The sequence below is a fragment of the Pelophylax lessonae genome, assembly GCF_965119305.1.
Source record: "Pelophylax lessonae genome assembly, chromosome: 7".
In the NCBI taxonomy this organism is placed as follows: Eukaryota; Metazoa; Chordata; class Amphibia; order Anura; family Ranidae; genus Pelophylax; species Pelophylax lessonae.
Genome location: NC_138774.1, coordinates 15,638,662 through 15,658,795, shown reverse-complemented (window position 1 = coordinate 15,658,795; position 20,134 = coordinate 15,638,662). Strand labels below are relative to the sequence as shown.

The 20,134-nt window shown below is 46.5% G+C and overlaps 1 protein-coding gene across 1 annotated transcript in view; it reads right to left on the bottom strand.

Moving 5' to 3' along the window:
• Positions 1 to 19,440, bottom strand: part of ZDHHC9 (zDHHC palmitoyltransferase 9) — a 128,157-nt gene extending 108,717 nt beyond the window's left edge. The window contains exon 1 of the mRNA XM_082263615.1: positions 19,313 to 19,440. The gene's annotated coding sequence lies outside the window, so the exon portion shown is untranslated. The remainder of the gene's footprint in view (positions 1 to 19,312) is intronic.
• Positions 19,441 to 20,134: the final 694 nt, after the last annotated feature.

Below are 20,134 nucleotides of genomic sequence, written 5' to 3'. Positions count from 1 at the left end.
TTATATTATATATCTTGCCAATGTGTGTGGCTCCAAAGAAATTAGGAAGTTAACCGAATTGAAATTTTGGTGCTGAAAAGAGAAAATGCAGGACTAAGGCTCCATGTACACGGGACGTTAGAAAAAACGTCCTGCAAAGCTATTTCTGACGCCGGGAAAAAGCAGCTGTTAAACGTGCTTTCAGTAGCTTTATCCATTTGCGTTATTGCACGTTTGGCCACGTTGCTTTTAGCAGCGTTTTTCTGCCTCCATTCAAAATCAATGGTTCCCTATGGGAGCCTATTGATTTGAATGGAAGGCGCACCGCAAGTCAGATCAGGATGATCCGACTTGCGGCGCGACCTGCACTGTGAGAATCTTGAGGGGGAACTCCACCCAAAAATGGGAAAAAAATTGCGTGGGGTTCCCCCCCCCAGGTTCCAAACCAGGCCCTTCGGTCCGGCATGGAATTTGAGGGTAGCCCCACGCCGAAAAAACGGCGTGGGGTCCCCCCCAAAATCCATACCAGACCCTTATCCAAGCATGCAGCCCGGCAGGCCAGGAAAGGGGAGGGGACGAGCGAGCGGCCCCACCCCCCCTGGACCACACCAGGCCACATGCCCTCAACATGGGGGGGGTGTTGGTGCTTTGGGGCAGGGGGAGCTCTGCACCCCCCACCTCAAAGCACCTTGCCCCCATGTTGATGAGGACAAGGGCCTCATCCCCACAACCCTGGCCGGTGGTTGTGGGGGTCTGCGGGCAGGGGGCTCATCGGAATCTGGAAGCCCCCTTTAACAAGGGGCCCCCCAGATCCCGGACCCCCTCCCTATGTGAATGGGTATGGGGTACACTGTACCCCTACTCATTCACCACATAAAAGGCAGTGTATGGAAATAACGACAGGAGACGTTTTGGAAAGTTTTATTAAAAATCAGGTGACGTCACCTGTGACGTGAGGGGCGGGGCCTCCCGATGACGTCATCGTGGCCACGCCCTAATGGCTATATAACAAGCTGCAGAGACCGGAGATCGTCATAATCAAGGAGACGTCGTCGGAGGAGGACCGGAGGAAGAAGAGCCGACAGCCGACAGCCAACAGCAAAAGAGCAGAAGACCCCGGAGAGGAGAAGAAAAGAAGAGAGGACAGCAGAAGAGGGACAGCAAAAGAGCAGAAGACCCCGGAGTAGAGAAGAAAAGAAGAGAGGACAGCAGAAGAGGGGACAGCAGAAGACCCTGGAGAGGGGACAGCAAAAGAGCAGAAGACCCCAGAGAGGAGAAGACCCCGGAGAGGAGAAGACAAGAAGAGCCGGATGAAGATTTTTAATAAAACTTTCCAAAACGTCTCCTGTCGTTATTTCCATACACTGCCTTTTATGTGGTGAATGAGTAGGGGTACAGTGTACCCCATACCCATTCACATAGGGAGGGGGTCCGGGATCTGGGGGGCCCCTTGTTAAAGGGGGCCTCCAGATTCCGATGAGCCCCCTGCCCGCAGACCCCCACAACCACCGGCCAGGGTTGTGGGGATGAGGCCCTTGTCCTCATCAACATGGGGGCAAGGTGCTTTGAGGTGGGGGGTGCAGAGCTCCCCCTGCCCCAAAGCACCAACACCCCCCCCATGTTGAGGGCATGTGGCCTGGTGTGGTCTGGGGGGGTGGGGCCGCTCGCTCGTCCCCTCCCCTTTCCTGGCCTGCCGGGCTGCATGCTCGGATAAGGGTCTGGTATGGATTTTGGGGGGGACCCCACGCCGTTTTTTCGGCGTGGGGCTACCCTCAAATTCCATGCCGGACCCGAAGGGCCTGGTTTGGAACCTGGGGGGGAACCCCACGCAATTTTTTTCCCATTTTTGGGTGGAGTTCCCCCTCAAGATTCTCACAGTGCAGGTCGCGCCGCAAGTCGGATCATCCTGATCCGACTTGCGGTGCGACTTCCATTCAAATCAATAGGCTCCCATAGGGAACCATTGATTTTGAATGGAAGAAAAAAAACGTATAACGTGGCTGAACGTAGGTTATTCACGTTCAGTCACGTTTAGGCACGTTCGGCCGCGTTTCTGCGTTTGAAACGTTGGGAAACACACGTTCGAACGCAATATAATTGCGTTCTAAAAAAAGTCCCTGAACGCAACTGCCTGCAAATGACTGTAAACGACCATGTGTACATGGACAGATAAGATAACATGGAGCTGCGTTCAGGGACTTCTGAAAAAAACACCCAACTGCTCCTAAACGGCCATTTTCAGCGTCCCGTGTACATGGAGCCTTAACGGAAAACCGAAAATTACATTTTTTTTAAAAATTATTTATCTTTTTATATAGAATTGAATTCCATTCCAATTTTTATTTAACCACTTAACGACCGCCCGCCGCAGTTTTACTGCGGCAGATCGGCTCTGTCCCGCGAAGCGACGTACCTGTACGTCACTTTGCGAAGGAGCGTGCACATTTGCCACATAGGAAGCCGATCAGCGGGTCTGGTGGCCGCGATTGCCGCTGGGCACCCGCGATATCCGCACTATATCTACTCTCCCCAGGACCCTGCATTCACTACATCTGGTCTCCCCAGGAGCCTGCAGTCACTATATCTGGTCTCCCCAGGACTCTGCAGTCACTATATCTGGTCTCCCCAGGACTCTGCAGTCACTATATCTGGTCTCCCCAGGACTCTGCAGTCACTATATCTGGTCTCCCCAGGACTCTGCAGTCACTATATCTGGTCTCCCCAGGACTCTGCAGTCACTATATCTGGTCTCCCCAGGACTCTGCAGTCACTATATCTGGTCTCCCCAGGACTCTGCAGTCACTAAATCTGGTCTCCCCAGGACTCTGCAGTCACTATATCTGCTCTCCCCTGGACTCTGCAGTCACTATATCTGGTCTCCCCTGGACTCTGCATTCACTATATCTGATCTCCCCAGGACTCTGCATCCACTATATCTGGTCTCCTCAGGAGCCTGCAGTCACTACATCTGCTCTCCCCAGGAGCCTGCAGTCACTATATCTGATATCCCCAGGAGCCTGCAGTCACTATAGCTGGTCTCCCCAGGATCTGCAGTCACTATATCTGCTCTCCCCGGGATCTGCAGTCACTATAGCTGGTCTCCCCAGGATCTGCAGTCACTATATCTGCTCTCCCCAGGAGCCTGCAGTCACTATATCTGATATCCCCAGGAGCCTGCAGTCACTATATCTGCTCTCCCTAGGATCCTGCAGTCACTATATCTGCTCTCCCCAGGAGCCTGCAGTCACTATATCTGCTCTCCCCAGGAGCCTGCAGTCACTATAGCTGGTCTCCCCAGGATCTGCAGTCACTATATCTGATCTCCCTAGGATCCTGCAGTCACTATATCTGATCTCCCTAGGATCCTGCAGTCACTATATCTGGTCTCCCCAGGAGCCTGCAGTCACTATATCTGGTATCCCACAGTACACAGAACATGGAAATGCAATTATTTTACTAAATATAAACGGTTATATACCTTTTCTCATCAGCAGCATATAGCTTGTAATAAGAGTTTTCATTCTCCTCTGACTGTCCTATGAGGCTGCAAGTCCCCTGACCCTCTGTCTGATTGGCCCTGTGCTGATCACATGCACTTTCCCAAGAAAAAAGAAAACCTCTAGCAATACACACCAAACCAAGCATGTGCAGAGCGACTCCATAGACTCTGTGTTATCAGGAAATGATAAGGGACTGTGAAAGAAGGGGAGGATCAGAAAAGACAGGATCAAACAGCCTTTTTACACAATAAGCAGGATTAACCCCTTAGGTTCTACAGTGAGTATAACAAGCATGCTTTACTGTATATACAGACTGATTTTGCTATTGTGAGTTTAGTAACACTTTAACACCGCTTTAAAAGTAGAAGTTTGAGCACAAAAAAAAAAAAAAATGTATATTGGCTCCTCAAAATTTCAATTATATACCTTGTGTGCACCAAACTTTACCTTGTGAAAATAGCAGTGACATCATCACTGTGCTATATATATATATATATATATATATATATATATATATATATATATATATATATATATAATAGCGGTGGGAGGGGCTCATCAGTCCCCACCCACTACAGGAGGCCTGGAGAAAATTACAAGAAGGGGCAGAGACAAGACCAGTCACCCTACACAAGGAGAGAAAGCAGAGCTGTGGGAGGGGGTCAACAGGTCGCACCCACTAGTGGGTGCCTGGAGAAAACTACAGGAAGGGGCGGAGAAAAGACCAGTCATCCTGCACAAGTAGAGCGAACAGCAGTGCATGGTCTTTACCCCCCACCCCCCTAGAAAAAAAATGCTTATGCGGGAAGGGGGAGGAGTCAGGGGAGAAGCAGTGCTTTTTGTGGGTGAAGATCTGCTTAAAAAAGAATTACCTAAATACATTTGGGTACAGTCTTGCATAACCAAGTCATTATCAGTCCAACTATCACAGCAATTCAAACTTAAAAATGGTCTGAACAGGAAGATATGCCAGTCCTAAAAAGGTTTGAATTCTAAAACGAATACTAAAGTCCCATTTATTACACCAAATATTCACAAAGAGCATCAGTCACTGACAGAAAATGTTATATTAGTATTGTTTTCTCACTTTAAAAAGCTGTTTATATCCTCAGTCCATCTCTGCAGCGGATTGAAAAGTGAAAGAACACATCCCCTGGCACCCTTTAGATGTGTATATTCCAGGGAAGGCCCTGTGCACTACATGGTGTGTAGACTTTAGTTAGGCAGCCCGCCCAGGATTACATTTGATTGGACCTGCTTCTGGAAAAAGTAATCAAGTAACTTACCAGGGCAGCTCAAGTCTGCACACCAACCAGGGGCCTGCAGAAACTAACATGCTTATCTAAAGGGATGTCGAGAAGGTGTTCTGTCACTCAGGCTCATCACTTACACTCTCTGCTCTCGGTGTATTAGAAGGGGAGGTATTGCGAGATAAGAATGCATTGTAAAACACAAAAGAAATGGATGCAGACAGGGATCTCTGAAATGATTAGAAGGGTTTTATGGAAGTAAATGTACACAGAATTGTAACCACTTGCCGACCGCCTAACTGGGAAAATACGGCATGATTTTGGATGGTAAATACCGGGGTTATGGCTGCAGCTAGATGCCATAACCCCGGTATTTTTTTTCCCTGGTCTGATAAAAGTGGTCCGAGAGGCACATTCGCCGCTGGATTACTTTTATAAGCGGTGGGAGGGGTCGTCCGCCACCCATTTTCTGGTAGTTCCCTGGCTTACCTGGCTGAACAGAAAACCCGAGAACCGATCCGGCACTGGCGGTGGCTGGGCATACAGATGGGTAAAGGAAAGATGGCCTCCGCTCAGCTCTATAGTCTAGGACAGTGATGGCGAACCTTGGCATCCCCAGATCTTATGGAACTACATTTCCCATGATGCTCAACTACACTGCAGAGTGCATGACCATCATGGGAAATGTAGTTCCAAACCATCTGGGGTGCCAAGGTTCCCCATCACTGGCCTAGGAGGACCGAAGAGACGCCATGACGTCACTTCCAGTCCCATGTAAACCAGGCCATTTTTTTAGATTTATTGTTTTAATTTTATTTTTTTGAAGCAAAATATCCAAAAAAAAAAAAAAAAAAAAACAAGAAGTATTTTTATTTGATTTTCTGCTTTTAAAGGGTAGAAGAGAGATTTGGGGCAGATTTCTCTATATAAAAAGAGGACCTGTCATGTAACCCAGGCCATTTTTTTTTTTTTTTTCAAGCAAAAGATCAAAAAAAAAAATGTATTTTTATTTGATTTTTTGCTTTTAAAGGGTAGAAGAGAGATTTGGGGTCTTTAAGACCTCAGATCTCTCTATATAAAAAGAGGACCTGTCATGTAAACCAGGCCATTTTTTTTTAATTTTTTTTTTTCAAGCAAAAGATCAAAAAAAAAAAATGTATTTTTATTTGATTTTTTTGCTTTTAAAAGGGTAGAAGAGAGATTTGGGGTCTTTAAGACCTCAGATCTCTCTATATAAAGAGGATTGGTCATGCAAACCAGGCCATTTTTTTTCTTTTTCTTTTTTAAGCAAAAGATCAAAAAAAAATGTATTTTTATTAGATGTTTTGCTTTTAAGGGTAGAAGAGAGATTTGGGGGTCTTTTAGATCTCAGATCTCTCTATATAAAGAGGACCTGTCATGTAAACCAGGCCATTTATTTTTATTAATTTTTTTTATTTTTTAAGCAAAAGATCAAAAAAAATTTATTTGTATTAGATTTTTTTGCTTTTAAAGGGTGGAAGAGAGATTTGGGGTCCTTTAGACCTCAGATCTCTCTATATAAAGGAGGCATGCTCCTAATGAGACGACGAATGGGGTCCTGGGGTATTTCCTCCCAGATCTGGACCAGGGCATCGCTGAGCTCCTGAACAGACTGAGGTGAAACGTGGTGGCTTCAGATGGACAGAAAAATAATGTCCCAGAGGTGTTCTATTGGATTTAGGTCAGACGAGGGTGGAGACCATTCAATGGTATCAATTCCTTCACCCTCCAGGAACTGGCTGCATACTCTCACCATATGAGGCCGGGCACCAGGAGGAACCCAGGGCCCACTGCACCAGTGTAGGGTCTGACAATGGGTCCAAGGATTTCATTCCGATACCTAATGGCAGTCAAGGTACCATTGGATAACCTGTAGAGGTCTGTGCGTCCCTCCATGGATATGCCTCCCCAGGCCATCACTGACCCACCACCAAACCGGTCATGCTGAAGGATGTTATAGGCAGCATAACATTCTCCATGGCTTCTCCAGACCCTTTCACGTCTGTCACATGTGCTGGAGGTGAACCTGCTCTCATCTGTGAAAAGCACAGGGTGCCAGTGGCGGACCTGTCAATTCTGGTGTTCAATGGCAAATGCCAATCGAGTTCCACGGTGCCGGGCAGTGAGCACAGGGCCCACTAGAGGACGTCGGGCCCTCAGGCCACTCTCATGAAGTCTATTTTTGATTGTTTGGTCAGAGACATTCATACCCAGTGGCCTGCTGGAGGTTATTTTGTAGGGCTCTGGTGATGCTCACCCTGTTCCTCCTTGCACAAAGGAGCAGATACCGGTCCTGCTGATGGGTTAAGGACCTTCTACTGCCCTGTCCAGCTCTCCTAGAGTAACTGCCTGTCTCCTGGAATCTCCTCCATGCTCTTGAGACCTTCTGGCAATGGCACGTATTGATCTGCCATCCTGGAGAAGTTGAACTGCCTGTGCAACCTCTATAGGGTCCAGGTATCGCCTCATGCTACCAGTAGTGACACTGACCTTAGCCAAATGCAAAACTAGTGAAAAAACAGTCAGAAAAGATGAGTATGGAAAAAAAAAAAAATGTGAGTGGCCTCCACCTGTAAAACCGTTCAGTTTTGGAGCTAGTCTCATTGTTGCCCATCTAGTGCACCTGTTAAATTTCATTAACACCAAAAGCAGCTGAAACTGATTAACAACCCCCTCTACTACTTAACTGACCAGATGAATATCCCAGGAGTTTAGTTGACTTGATGCAATACTCTGATTAACCACTTAAGCCCCGGAAGATTTTACCCCCTTCCTGACCAGGGGGTATTTTGCGATTTTTTTACTGCGTGATTTTAACGGACAATTGCGCGGTCGTGCGACACTTTACCTAAACGAATTTGACGTCCTTTTTTTCCCACAAACAGAGCTTTCTTTTGGTGGTATTTGATCACCTGTGCGATTTTTTGATCATGCGCTATAAACAAAAAAAAGAGCGTAAATTTTGCAAAAATAACAATATTTTTCAAATTTTTTTATATGAAATTCCCCAAAAAAAATGTAAAAATCAACATTTAACATTTTAGGCCAATTTGTTTTATGCTAAATGTTTGGTATATAAAAAAAAAAAAAAAAAAAAACGCAAAAAGCGTAATTTGATTGGTTTGCGCAAAAGTTATCACGTTTACTAACAGATGGAAAGATTGTCATTTTTGGTGGGTTTTTTTTTTTTAACGAGTAATGGTGGCGATCTGCGATTTTATTTGCGGGACTGCGACAAGGGTCCGACAGATCGGACCCTTGACTGACATTTTTGACACTTTTGGGGGTACCAGTGACATTACTACAGTAATCAGTGCTATACATATGCACTGTTACTGCAAAATGACACTGGCAGGGAAGGGGTTAACTGTATTGGAGAGGGAGGGGTTACGTGTGTCCTAGGGGCGTGCTTCTAACTGTGATTGGACATGGCTACTAGTGTAAAAACAGAGATCAACGGTCCTACATAGTAGAACCGTCTGATCTCCATTTTTACACAGGGGAGAATGACAGGCGGCTTGTTTTCATTAGACGCCTGCCTTTCTCCCTTGCCGGCGAACAATCGCGAGTGACCTGTGGACATCGGGTCCGCCGGTCACACGCACTGACTTGTTAGGGAACGAGCCGGGGCGGGCGCGCGCCTCAGCGGGCGCGCGCCTCAGCGGGCGCGCGCTCGCCATTGGCTCACAAGCCGGTGACAGGCTAGTGACGTACCGGTACGTCACTTTGCCTGGCCGGGGCTGTCCGCCGCAGTATATGTACTTGCGGCGGTTGGCAAGTGGTTAAAAAGTGTTCCTTTAATTTTTTTGAGCAGTTTAATTTCAATGAGAAGATATTTGGGGATATTATTACAATGTGTATTTTTATACAAGTTTCATGTTTTGTAAATGTATCGTTTCCAGTCATCCCCAGAATTAAAGTGTTTATAAAACACCTGAATATAAATATAAACACACATATTATTTCATAGCATTACAAGGTACAATGTCATTGTAAGAAAGGATCTCATAACGGGAAGTCTTTACCAAGACTTTGCAGAGGAGATATTACAGATATAAAGCATCCGGGGAAAATATTACATCACACCCAGAATTTAACGCAACGAAAAAAAAAAGCTGTAAATCCCACCTGTACTGACAGGCTGGAAGGTATAGTAAAGGCGGGGAGGTCATTTACTTGGAAAGGCGGGTCATAGAATAAGGTAGGTCCTATAATAAAAGGAAGGTGGGTCATATACAGTGCCTTGCGAAAGTATTCGGCCCCCTTGAACTTTGCGACCTTTTGCCACATTTCAGGCTTCAAACATAAAGATATAAAACTGTAATTTTTTGTGAAGAATCAACAACAAGTGGGACACAATCATGAAGTGGAACGAAATTTATTGGATATTTCAAACTTTGTTAAATAAAAAACTGAAAAATTGGGCGTGCAAAATTATTCAGCCCCTTTATTTTTAGTGCAGCAAACTCTCTCCAGAAGTTCAGTGAGGATCTCTGAATGATCCAATGTTGACCTAAATGACTAATGATGATAAATAGAATCCACCTGTGTGTAATCAAGTCTCCGTATAAATGCACCTGCACTGTGATAGTCTCAGAGGTCCGTTTAAAGCGCAGAGAGCATCATGAAGAACAAGGAACACACCAGGCAGGTCCGAGATACTGTTGTGGAGAAGTTTAAACCCGGATTTGGATACAAAAAGATTTCCCAAGCTTTAAACATCCCAAGGAGCATTGTGCAAGCGATAATATTGAAATGGAAGGAGTATCAGACCACTGCAAATCTACGAAGACCTGTCCGTCCCTCTAAACTTTCAGCTCATACAAGGAGAAGACTGATCAGAGATGCAGCCAAGAGGCCCATGATCACTCTGGATGAACTGCAGAGATCTACAGCTGAGGTGGGAGACTCTGTCCATAGGACAACAATCAGTCGTATACTGCACAAATCTGGCCTTTATGGAAGAGTGGCAAGAAGAAAGCCATTTCTTAAAGCGGAGTTCCACCCTAAAATTATACTTACCTCCATCTTCTTGCTCCGGGTCACCTGAAAAACAAATGGATAATCGCAATTTTTTTTTTTTAATTACCATGTTTAGAAGAAAATATACTTACCTTACTTCCTTTTCCTCCCCTCGGCGGCCACGGCGATTCGTCACTTCCTGGCTTGCAATGATTCCTGGGAGCTGAACGTCATCACTCCCAGGAATCAATGCGCCTGCACCGGCCCCGATGTCAGTTCCGGTGCAGGCGCCATCATACCTTGCTAAACAGCTTCTGGGCATGCCCAGAAGCTGTGCAGGGATGACGCTGCGGCACCGGAAGTGATGGCGGGGCCGGTGCAGTGCATCGTGGGACTGAAGAAGACGGAAGAGGACACAGAAGAGGATCGCGCTGGCTTCAAGTTGCCCACACCTGAGATGGCAGCGCTGGACAATACATTTTCAAGGTATTGTCTTCTAAAATGTAAGTGCAACCCGGGACAGATCAGAGCAGTGGTTCTTAACCTTGTTGGAGGTACTGAACCCCACCAGTTTCATATGCGCATTCACTGAACCATTCTTAATTGAAAAAATAAAATATGATTTTTTCAAATTCAAAACATAGGAATATATTTAGGTATATATTTATACATAGGTGCACAAAATGAACAAAACCATAAAAAAAAAAAAAAAAAAAAAAAAAAAAAAAAAAAAAAAAAAAGGCTCCATAGCTCAGGGGTTAGAGCACTGGTCTTGTAAACCAGGGGTCGCGAGTTCAAATCTCGCTGGGGCCTCCCTGCAAGTGTTGGTGACTGTATCTCAAAAAACAAAACCATTAAGAACAAAGAACAAAACCATGTTGTCAGGAGGGCACACACTGGGGGGGGGGGGGGAGGTGTTGGGAGGGCATACTATGGGGTATCAGGAGGGCACACACTGGGGGGGCTGGGAAGACATACCATGGGGTGTCAGGAGGGAACACACTGGGGGGAGGTGTTGGGAGGGCATTCCATGGGGTATCAGGAGGGCACACACTTTGGGGAGGTGTTTGGAGGGCATACCATGGGGTGTTAGGAGGGCACACATTGGGGGGAGGTGTTGGGAGAGCATTCCATGGGGTATCAGGAGGGCACACACCAGGGGGTATTCACAATGCTTTATTGAGCTAAATGAAAAGGACATGCATTTCCATCTGTCAGCTAACAGCACCTCTATGCTAAGCTGCAGTAACTCAGCAGACGTAGCATAGAGGTCCTTGTAAACAAATCCACCATGTACAGCTAGCTGTGCCTACCTCCAGGAACATTCACTCGGCTCCCTCTGCTCATCTGCTCACACTTCCCTCTTCCAGGCGGGCGATCTCCGTGGTCAGGTACATCCCCATCCCGCCCACTCACGCAGCAAGCAGCCTGCAGGAGATAGGCTGGAAACCTGCTGGGGGAGGTACAGGGGGTGGAGTGTCAAGTGTCTATGTGTAATGGCTGTGAGTTGTCCCGACTGCAGCTCTTATTTCCCGGGGTGCGCTCGGCCTCACAATCAGTAATATTTTCTCGGGGTGAGCAATTGCCCCTTTGTTCCCCCCCCCCCCCCGCCGAACCCCGGAGAGTGACTCACCGAACCCCTGGGGTTCGATCGAACCCAGGTTAAGAACCACTGGATCAGAGGCTATCCATTGTGGAATTCACTAGCCCTGACTGTCCCGGGGGTATTTTTATTTAAAAAAAAAAAGCTTTCCCAGGGTGGAACTCTGCTTTAAAGATATCCATAAAAAGTGTCATTTAAAGTTTGCCACAAGCCACCTGGGAGACACCAAACATGTGGAAGAAGGGGCTCTGGTCAGATGAAACCAAAATCAAACTTTTTGGCAACAATGCAAAACGTTATGATTGGTGTAAAAGCAACACAGCTCATCACCCTGAACACACCATCCCCACTGTCAAACATGGTGGTGGCAGCATCATGGTTTGGGCCTGCTTTTCTTCAGCAGGGACAGGGAAGATGGTAAAATTGATGGGAAGATGGATGGAGCCAAATACAGGACCATTCTGGAAGAAAACCTGATGGAGCCTGCAAAAGACCTGAGATGTGGACAGAGATTTGTCTTCCAACAAGACAATGATCCAAAGCGTAAAGCAAAATCTACAATGGAATGGTTCACAAAAACATATCCAGGTGTTAGAATGGCCAAGTCGAAGTCCAGACCTGAATCCAATCGAGAATCTGTGGAAAGAACTGAAAACTGCTGTTCACAAACGCTCTCCATCCAACCTCACTGAGCTCGAGCTGTTTTGCAAGGAGGAATGGGCAAAAATTTCAGTCTCTCGATGTGCAAAACTGATAGAGACATACCCCAAGCGACTTGCAGCTGTAATCGCAGCAAAAGGTGGCGCTACAAAGTATTAACTTAAGGGGGCTGAATAATTTTTCACGCCCAATTTTTCACGCCCAATTTTTCACGCCCAATTTTTCAGTTTTTTTTATTTGTTAAAAAAGTTTGAAATATCCAATAAATTTCGTTTCACTTTATGATTGTGTCCCACTTGTTGTTGATTCTTCACAAAAAATTACAGTTTTATATCTTTATGTTTGAAGCCTGAAATGTGGCAAAAGGTCGAAAAGTTCAAGGGGGCCGAATACTTTCGCAAGGCACTGTATTAAAAGGAAGGTAGGTCATAATAAAGGAAGGTAGGTGATATAATAAAAAGGTAGGTAGGTCATATAATAAAGGTAGGTAGGTCACATCACAAGTGCTCTGGCTCTGCCTGTCAATGCCTTGGCTGGCTCCGGTAATCCCAGCAATGTGGAGCACGCTGCTCTATTTATACATCCAGCTGATTTACACATCACACCCAACAACCAGAGCCAGGCCAACAATGTAACAGGTGACCTGAGCAGGAGGCGCGGTGCTAATGACATCACAGACCGTCCCAATTACACCTCATATAAAGGAAACAATTGCTTCACGCCTCTGAGCTTATCATTACTACTAGATATATAGCACCGTCATATCCTGTAGCACAGTACAATGGATTACAACAATGTAACAAGTGAGGTGAACAGAAGACATGAGACCATAGACCACCCCCAGCTACACATTATTAGGTCTCATGCACTCGGGGCATTTGAAAAAACGAGCTGCAAAGCCACTGACGCCAGGAAAAAGCAGCTGTAAAAATAAAAAAAAAAAAAAAAAAAAAAAATGCGCTTTTAGAAGCGTTTTGTATTGGCGTTATTGTGCACTTTAGCCATGTTTAGCAGCCTCTCTCTGCCCTCTTCTATTTTCCAACCTCAAATCCAACTACTACAGCTTAGAAATGTCTGACGTGGCCTAACGCTGTATGCAGCCTTTAGGCCCATTGATGGAGGCGGCGGGGAGCAAAGGCCCATTGATGGAGGAGGCGGGGAGAGAAGGCCCATTGATGGAGGCGGCGGGGAGCAAAGGCCAATTGATGGAGGCAGCAGGGAGCAAAGGCCCATTGATGAAGGCGGCGGTGAGAGAAGGCCAATTGATGGAGGCGGCAGGGAGCAAAGGCCCAATGATGGAGGCGGCGGGGAGCGAAGGCCCAATGATGGAGGCGGCGGGGAGAGAAGGCCCAATGATGGAGGCGGCGGGCAGAAAAGGCCCATGGATGGAGGCGGCGGGCAGAGAAGGCCCATGGATGGAGGCGGTGGGCAGAGAAGGCCCATGGATGGAGGCGGCGGGCAGAGAAGGCCCATGGATGGAGGCGGCGGGCAGAGAAGGCCCATGGATGGAGGCGGCGGGCAGAGAAGGCCCATGGATGGAGGCGGCGGGCAGAGAAGGCCCATGGATGGAGGCGGCGAGCAGAGAAGGCCCATGGATTGAGGCGGCGGGCAGAGAAGGCCCATGGATGGAGGCGGCGGGCAGAGAAGGCCCATTGACGGAGGCGGCGGGGAGAGAAGGCCCATTGACGGAGGCGGCGGGGAGAGAAGGCCCATTGATGGAGGCGGCGGGGAGAGAAGGCCCATTGACGGAGGCGGCGGGGAGAGAAGGCCCATTGACGGAGGAGGCGGGGAGCAAAAGGCCCATTGACGGAGGCGGCGGGGAGCAAAAGGCCCATTGACGGAGCTGGCAGGGAGCAAAAGGCCCATTGACGGAGCTGGCAGGGAGCAAAAGGCCCATTGACGGAGCTGGCGGGGAGCAAAAGGCCCATTGACGGAGGTGGCGGGGAGCAAAGGCCCATTGACGGAGGTGGCGGGGAGCAAAGGCCCATTGAGTGGGGGGGCTTATTGATAAAGTTGGGGGGGCAAGGCTCACTGATGGAGGTGGGGGGGGCCAAGGCTCATTGATGGAGGTGGGGGGGGCAAGGCTTATTGATGGAGGTCGGGGGGGCAGGTGGGGGGGCCAAGGCTCATTGATGGAGGTGGGGGGGGGGGGAAGGCTCATTGATGGAGGAGATTGAGACATACATACACACATATATGCACTATATAGATATAAATAGACAGAGCCATCATTTCCTGTAGCACTGTACAATGGATTACAAGGAATACAACAATGTAACAAGTGACTTGAACAGGAGAAACGACACCAGGGACTGGCCTCAACACAATGTTATAAAAAGAAACAATCGCTGCAAAGCGTTAAGATTACATTTATTATTACTGCTTTATAGTGTCATCATATCCTATAGCGTTGTACAATGGGTTACAAACAATACAACAATGTAACAAGTGACCTGAACAGGAGCCAGGGCACCAACTACAGATTATATATATAAAAAAAAAAAAAAAAAATCAAAATCACAGTGACATTGTTTTGTGCTTATATTTATCATTACTGCTACACAGAGCACAATCAAAACCTGTAGCGTTGTACAGCCAGTTACAAAGAATACAACAATGTAACACAGGATTTAAACGGGAGAAACAACACCAGGGACCGGCGGCCTCAACTGCTTATTATATAAAGAAACAAAAAATTGCTGCAAAGATCTAAGATTAGATTTATTATTACTGCTATACAGCGTCATCATATCCTGTAGCGCTGTACAATCGGTTACAAACAATGTAACAAGTGACCTGAACAGGAGGCAGGGCACCAATGAAACCTGGGGAACTGCCCCAACGACACTTTTTGCAACACTGTTTTGTGCTTAAATGTTATCATTACTGCTATATATAGCACTGTCACATCATGTAGCCTTGTACAACAGGTTACAAAGAATACAACAATGTAACAAGTGACCTCAGCAGGAGACACAAGGCAGGTCCCCTGGTATCATTGGTGCCAACGACACCTTATATTAGGAAACAATCGCTGCACAGCTCTTCCATTCATCATGACTGTTATACTGGGTATAGCACCATCAAATGCTGTAGCGCTGTACACCAAATTACTAAAGAATACAACAATGTAACAAGCGATCTGAACAGAAGACACAACACCAACCCCCAGCAGGGGGGGGGGGCTAACTGCCCCTATTACCCCATATACAAGGAAACAATTGCAACAAGAGTCCAGAGCTTCTATTTATCATTACTGCTACAAATAGCGCCATCATGTCCTGTAGCGCTGTACAAAGAGTTACTAATGCCCCATACACACGTGCAGATTATCTGCAGACTTTTGTCTGCAGACTTACCAAAACCATATAATATGAGGTCAAACCTAAACACTTTCAATTTGTATGCAATCCGGCAGGCCCTTGCACTACATAGAAAAGGTAAGTCTGCAGACAAAAGTCTGCAGATAATCTGCACGTGTGTATGGGGCATTAGGCTACAATATGTATCAAAAGGATTGCCTGGTGTATTGGGTAACCCCCCCCCAGTAATAAGATATCTGCTTCCATCTTCCCCAGACTTACAATCCTGCTCAACCCCATATAAACCTCTTCACAGTAAATGAAGGACACGCCCACTTTAAAGGGACAGTCCACCTAAATCTGCTCTGTCCTAGATGCCGAAGAGTTAATCCACATGACAGTCTCTTCCATGTCCTCAGGGACTCCGGTAATGAGATCTCCACCACGGCGCTCCCAGGTCCCCACACCCGCCGTGAGCCACGCCAATCTACAGTATTTAGAATTGATTTTACATTATGGAGGAGCGGAGGCAGGGAATATGGAGGGGAGATCTTATCGCTGGAGCCCCCCCGAATGTTCTAAGACGTCGGAGAGTGAATCCACCCATTGGGCCCCCACCTAAAATTCTACTATTGCTTTTTGGTTGGCTGGAGCTTTAAAGGAGACATTCTATAGAGATTGATATTGTGCCCATTCTGGGAGATATGACCGGTTCTCTTTATAGAAACCCTCATCTACACCCACTAATTCCTTCCTGGTGTTCCCCCGCTGGTCTGTCCCCACCTGGGGGCGCTGTGCTCACATAACCCCTGTGTAAGCTCTATATTGAGGTCTACACAGGGGTAATGATCTCCCCCTACTTCATATGGTAGCATTTAGGCCTGATGATTGGCCTACTGCATCCTGGAAGGGAAGGGAAGGGAAGGGACTACTGCATCCTGGAAGGGAAGGGAGGGGACTACTGCATCCTGGAAGGGAAGGGAGGGGACTACTGCATTCTGGGAGGGAAGGGAGGGGACTACTGCATCCTGGAAGGGAAGGGAGGGGAGGGGACTACTGCATCCTGGGAGGGAAGGGAGGGGAGGGGACTACTGCATCCTGGGAGGGAAGGGAGGGGACTACTGCATCCTGGGAGGGAAGGGAGGGGACTACTGCATCCTGGAAGGGAAGGGAGGGGACTACTGCATCCTGGGAGGGAAGGGAGGGGAGGGGACTACTGCATCCTGGAAGGGAAGGGAGGGGAGGGGACTACTGCATCCTGGAAGGGAAGGGAGGGGAGGGGACTACTGCATCCTGGAAGGGAAGGGAGGGGAGGGGACTACTGCATCCTGGGAGGGAACGGAGGGGACTACTGCATCCTGGGAGGGGACTACTGCATCCTGGGAGGGAAGGGAGGGGACTACTGCATCCTGGGAGGGAAGGGGGGGAGGGGACTATGGCATCCTGAGAGGGAAGGGAGGGGACTACAGGCCTCTGCAGGTAAATGGAGTGGTGGGGGAGTGCAGTGAAAGTGTCTGTGGGTGGGAGGAGCCTTTATTAAGAGAACCTGTCCCTGTGCTTTTAATGTGTAAATGTGAGTATGTGTGTGTGAGGGGAGAGAAGGAAGGATAGAGAGGGAGAAAGTTTAAAAAAAAAAAAAAAAAGAAGAACGAGGGGAAGAAAGGAACGTGGGGAAGAAAGGAAGATATGGAAAAAAGTACGAGCGGGAGGAAAAAAGGGAAAGGAAAAAAGGGAAAAGGAAAAAAGGGAAAAGGAGGGAAGGAAAGAGGGGAAGGAAAGGAAAGGAAAGGAAAGGAAAGAGGAAGGAAAGGAAAGAGAGGAAGGAAAGGAAAGAGAGGAAAGAGGAAAAAATGAGGAAATGGAAAGAAGAGAGGGAGGATGAGAAGGAAGAAATGGAAGGGAGGAAGAAAGGAGAAAAGGAAGAAAGGAAAGAAAAAGAAAACAAAAAGGGAAGAAAGGAAGAAATGGAAAGAAGTAAGAGCTGGAGGAAGAGAAGGAAAAAAAAGGAACAACGGAAAGGAGGGAAGATAAGAGGAAGGAAAAGAAGGAAGAAGAGAAGGAGGAGAAAAAGAAGGAAAAGTACAAGGGGGGAGGAAAAAGAAGAAGGAAGGGAGAAGGAAGACGAAGAGAGAAGGAAGACGAAGAGAGAAGGAAGACGAAGAGAGAAGGAAGACGAAGAGAGAAGGAAGACGAAGAGAGAAGGAAGACGAAGAGAGAAGGAAGACGAAGAGAGAAGGAAGACGAAGAGAGAAGGAAGACGAAGAGAGAAGGAAGACGAAGAGAGAAGGAAGACGAAGAGAGAAGGAAGACGAAGGGAGAAGGAAGACGAAGGGAAAAGGAAGAAGAAGACGAAGGGAAAAGGAAGAAGAAGACGAAGGGAAAAGGAAGAAGAAGACGAAGGGAAAAGGAAGAAGAATACGAAGGGAAAAGGAAGAAGAATACGAAGGGAAAAGGAAGAAGAAGACAAAGGGAAAAGGAAGAAGAAGACAAAGGGAAAAGGAAGAAGAAGACAAAGGGAAAAGGAAGAAGAAGACAAAGGGAAAAGGAAGAAGAAGACAAAGGGAAAAGGAAGAAGAAGACAAAGGGAAAAGGAAGAAGAAGACAAAGGGAAAAGGAAGAAGAAGACAAAGGGAAAAGGAAGAAGAAGACAAAGGGAAAAGGAAGAAGAAGACAAAGGGAAAAGGAAGAAGAAGACAAAGGGAAAAGGAAGAAGAAGACAAAGGGAAAAGGAAGAAGAAGACAAAGGGAAAAGGAAGAAGAAGACAAAGGGAAAAGGAAGAAGAAGACAAAGGGAAAAGGAAGAAGAAGACAAAGGGAAAAGGAAGAAGAAGACGAAGGGAAAAGGAAGAAGAAGACGAAGAAGAAGAAGAAGGGAAAAAGAAGAAGGGAAAAGAAGAAGGGGGCAGGAAGAAGAAGGGGGAAGAAGAAGGAAGAGGAAGGAAGAAGAAGGAAGAGGAAGGAAGAAGAAGGGGGAAGGAAAAAGAAGGAAGAAGAAGGGGGAAGGAAGAAGGGGGAAGGAAGAAGGGGGAAGGAAGAAGAAGGAAGAAGGAAGAAAGAAGGAAGAAGGAAGAAAGAAGGAAGAAGGAAGAAGGAGGAAGAAAGAAGGAAGAAGAATGGAAGAAGGAAGAAGAAGGGGAAGGAAGAAGAAGGAAGAAGGAAGAAGAAGGGGAAGGAAGAAGAAGGAAGAAGGAAGAAGAAGGAAGAAGGAAGAAGAAGGAAGAAGGAAGAAGAAGGAAGAAGGAAGAAGAAGGAAGAAGGAAGAAGAAGGAAGAAGGAAGAAGGGGAAGGAAGAAGGAAGAAGAAGGGGAAGGAAGAAGGAAGAAGAAGGGGAAGGAAGAAGAAGGGGAAGGAAGAAGAAGGGGAAGGAAGAAGAAGGAAGAAGAAGGAAGAAGAAGGAAGAAGAAAGAAGAAGGGGAAGGAAGAAGAAGGAAGAAGGAAGAAGAAGGGGAAGGAAGAAGAAGGGGAACGAAAAAGAAGGGAGGGGACGGAAGGAAGGAGAGAGAAAAGGAAGAGAGGAAGGAAGGAAGAAATGGAAGAAATGAATGAAGGAGACAATGAATGATGGAAGGAGAGGAGGAAGCATGGGTAGAAAGAAAGTGAAGTAGAGAAGAAAGGGAAGGTGGGAAGGGAGGATGGGTCGGGTCCTGTGTATGGGGGGGGGGGGGGTGTATCTCCTGTGATGGGATATAGGTTGGTATATAGAGGGGGGGAGGGGGGTGTGATCCGGGAGATCCTCCATTGTGCGGTGGAGGATGGAGTGTGATCAGACATGAGGCCCCCCTACCCCGGCCCTTCTATCCTCCATTGTCCGCCCTCCCCTCCCCCTCACCTCCATCCTCCGGTTATATTGTATCTCCTCCGATCCTCTACATTGTATCATCCCCTCCATCCATCCTTCACCGTGCACGCGCATCCCTCCCCGATCTTCCACTCTGCGCGCTCCCTGCCATGACATTGTTTAACTCTGAGCGCGTGCACGGCTAGAGCCCCCCCCCCCCCAATAATCAGCGCCCACACATCGCCCGATCCCCTCACCTGCAGCCCCCGGGTCACCTCCTCCTCATCCCCGACTCCGAGCAATCTCAGCTTCTGTCATTTCACCCCTCTGACGTCACAGCCCGGACTGACTACGTCCTACCATCGATTGGGTCGTCCGACACGCCCCTCTCCCTGCCGATTGGACGAGATTTGTGCCAGTCCCCGATCACCCGCCGGGTCCTAGGAGGAGAAGAGTTCGCTGGAGGAGACCAATCACTGAACGATCCCACCTACCGGGGGAGGGCTGGGTTCAGGAGCTTACCATTCATTGTATTATTCTACATGCTGTGTAATAAAAGGTTATTATTATCATTATTATTACTTACCACATTATTATCATTTTATTATTATTTGTATTAATATTATTGCAATTCATTCAACTTTTATTATTATAATTATTATTTTTATCATCACCATTATTATTTTATTTGTGTTAATATTTTATCATTATATGATAATTATCATTCTTATAATAATAATAATTATTATTATTATTATCATTATTATTATTACTAATATTGCTTTAAACATTATTATGATCTTTTATTATTATTATTATTATTATTATTATTATTGTTGTTATCACTTTATTGTAATTATTATTATTATTATTATTATTATTATTATTATTATTGTTGTTGTTATCACTTTATTGTAATTATTATTATTATTATTATTATTATTATTATTATTATTATTATTATCATTATTATTATTACTAATATTGCTTTCAACATTATTATGATCTTTTATTTTTTTTATTATTATTATTATTATTATTATTATTATTATTGTTGTTGTTGTTATCACTTTATTGTA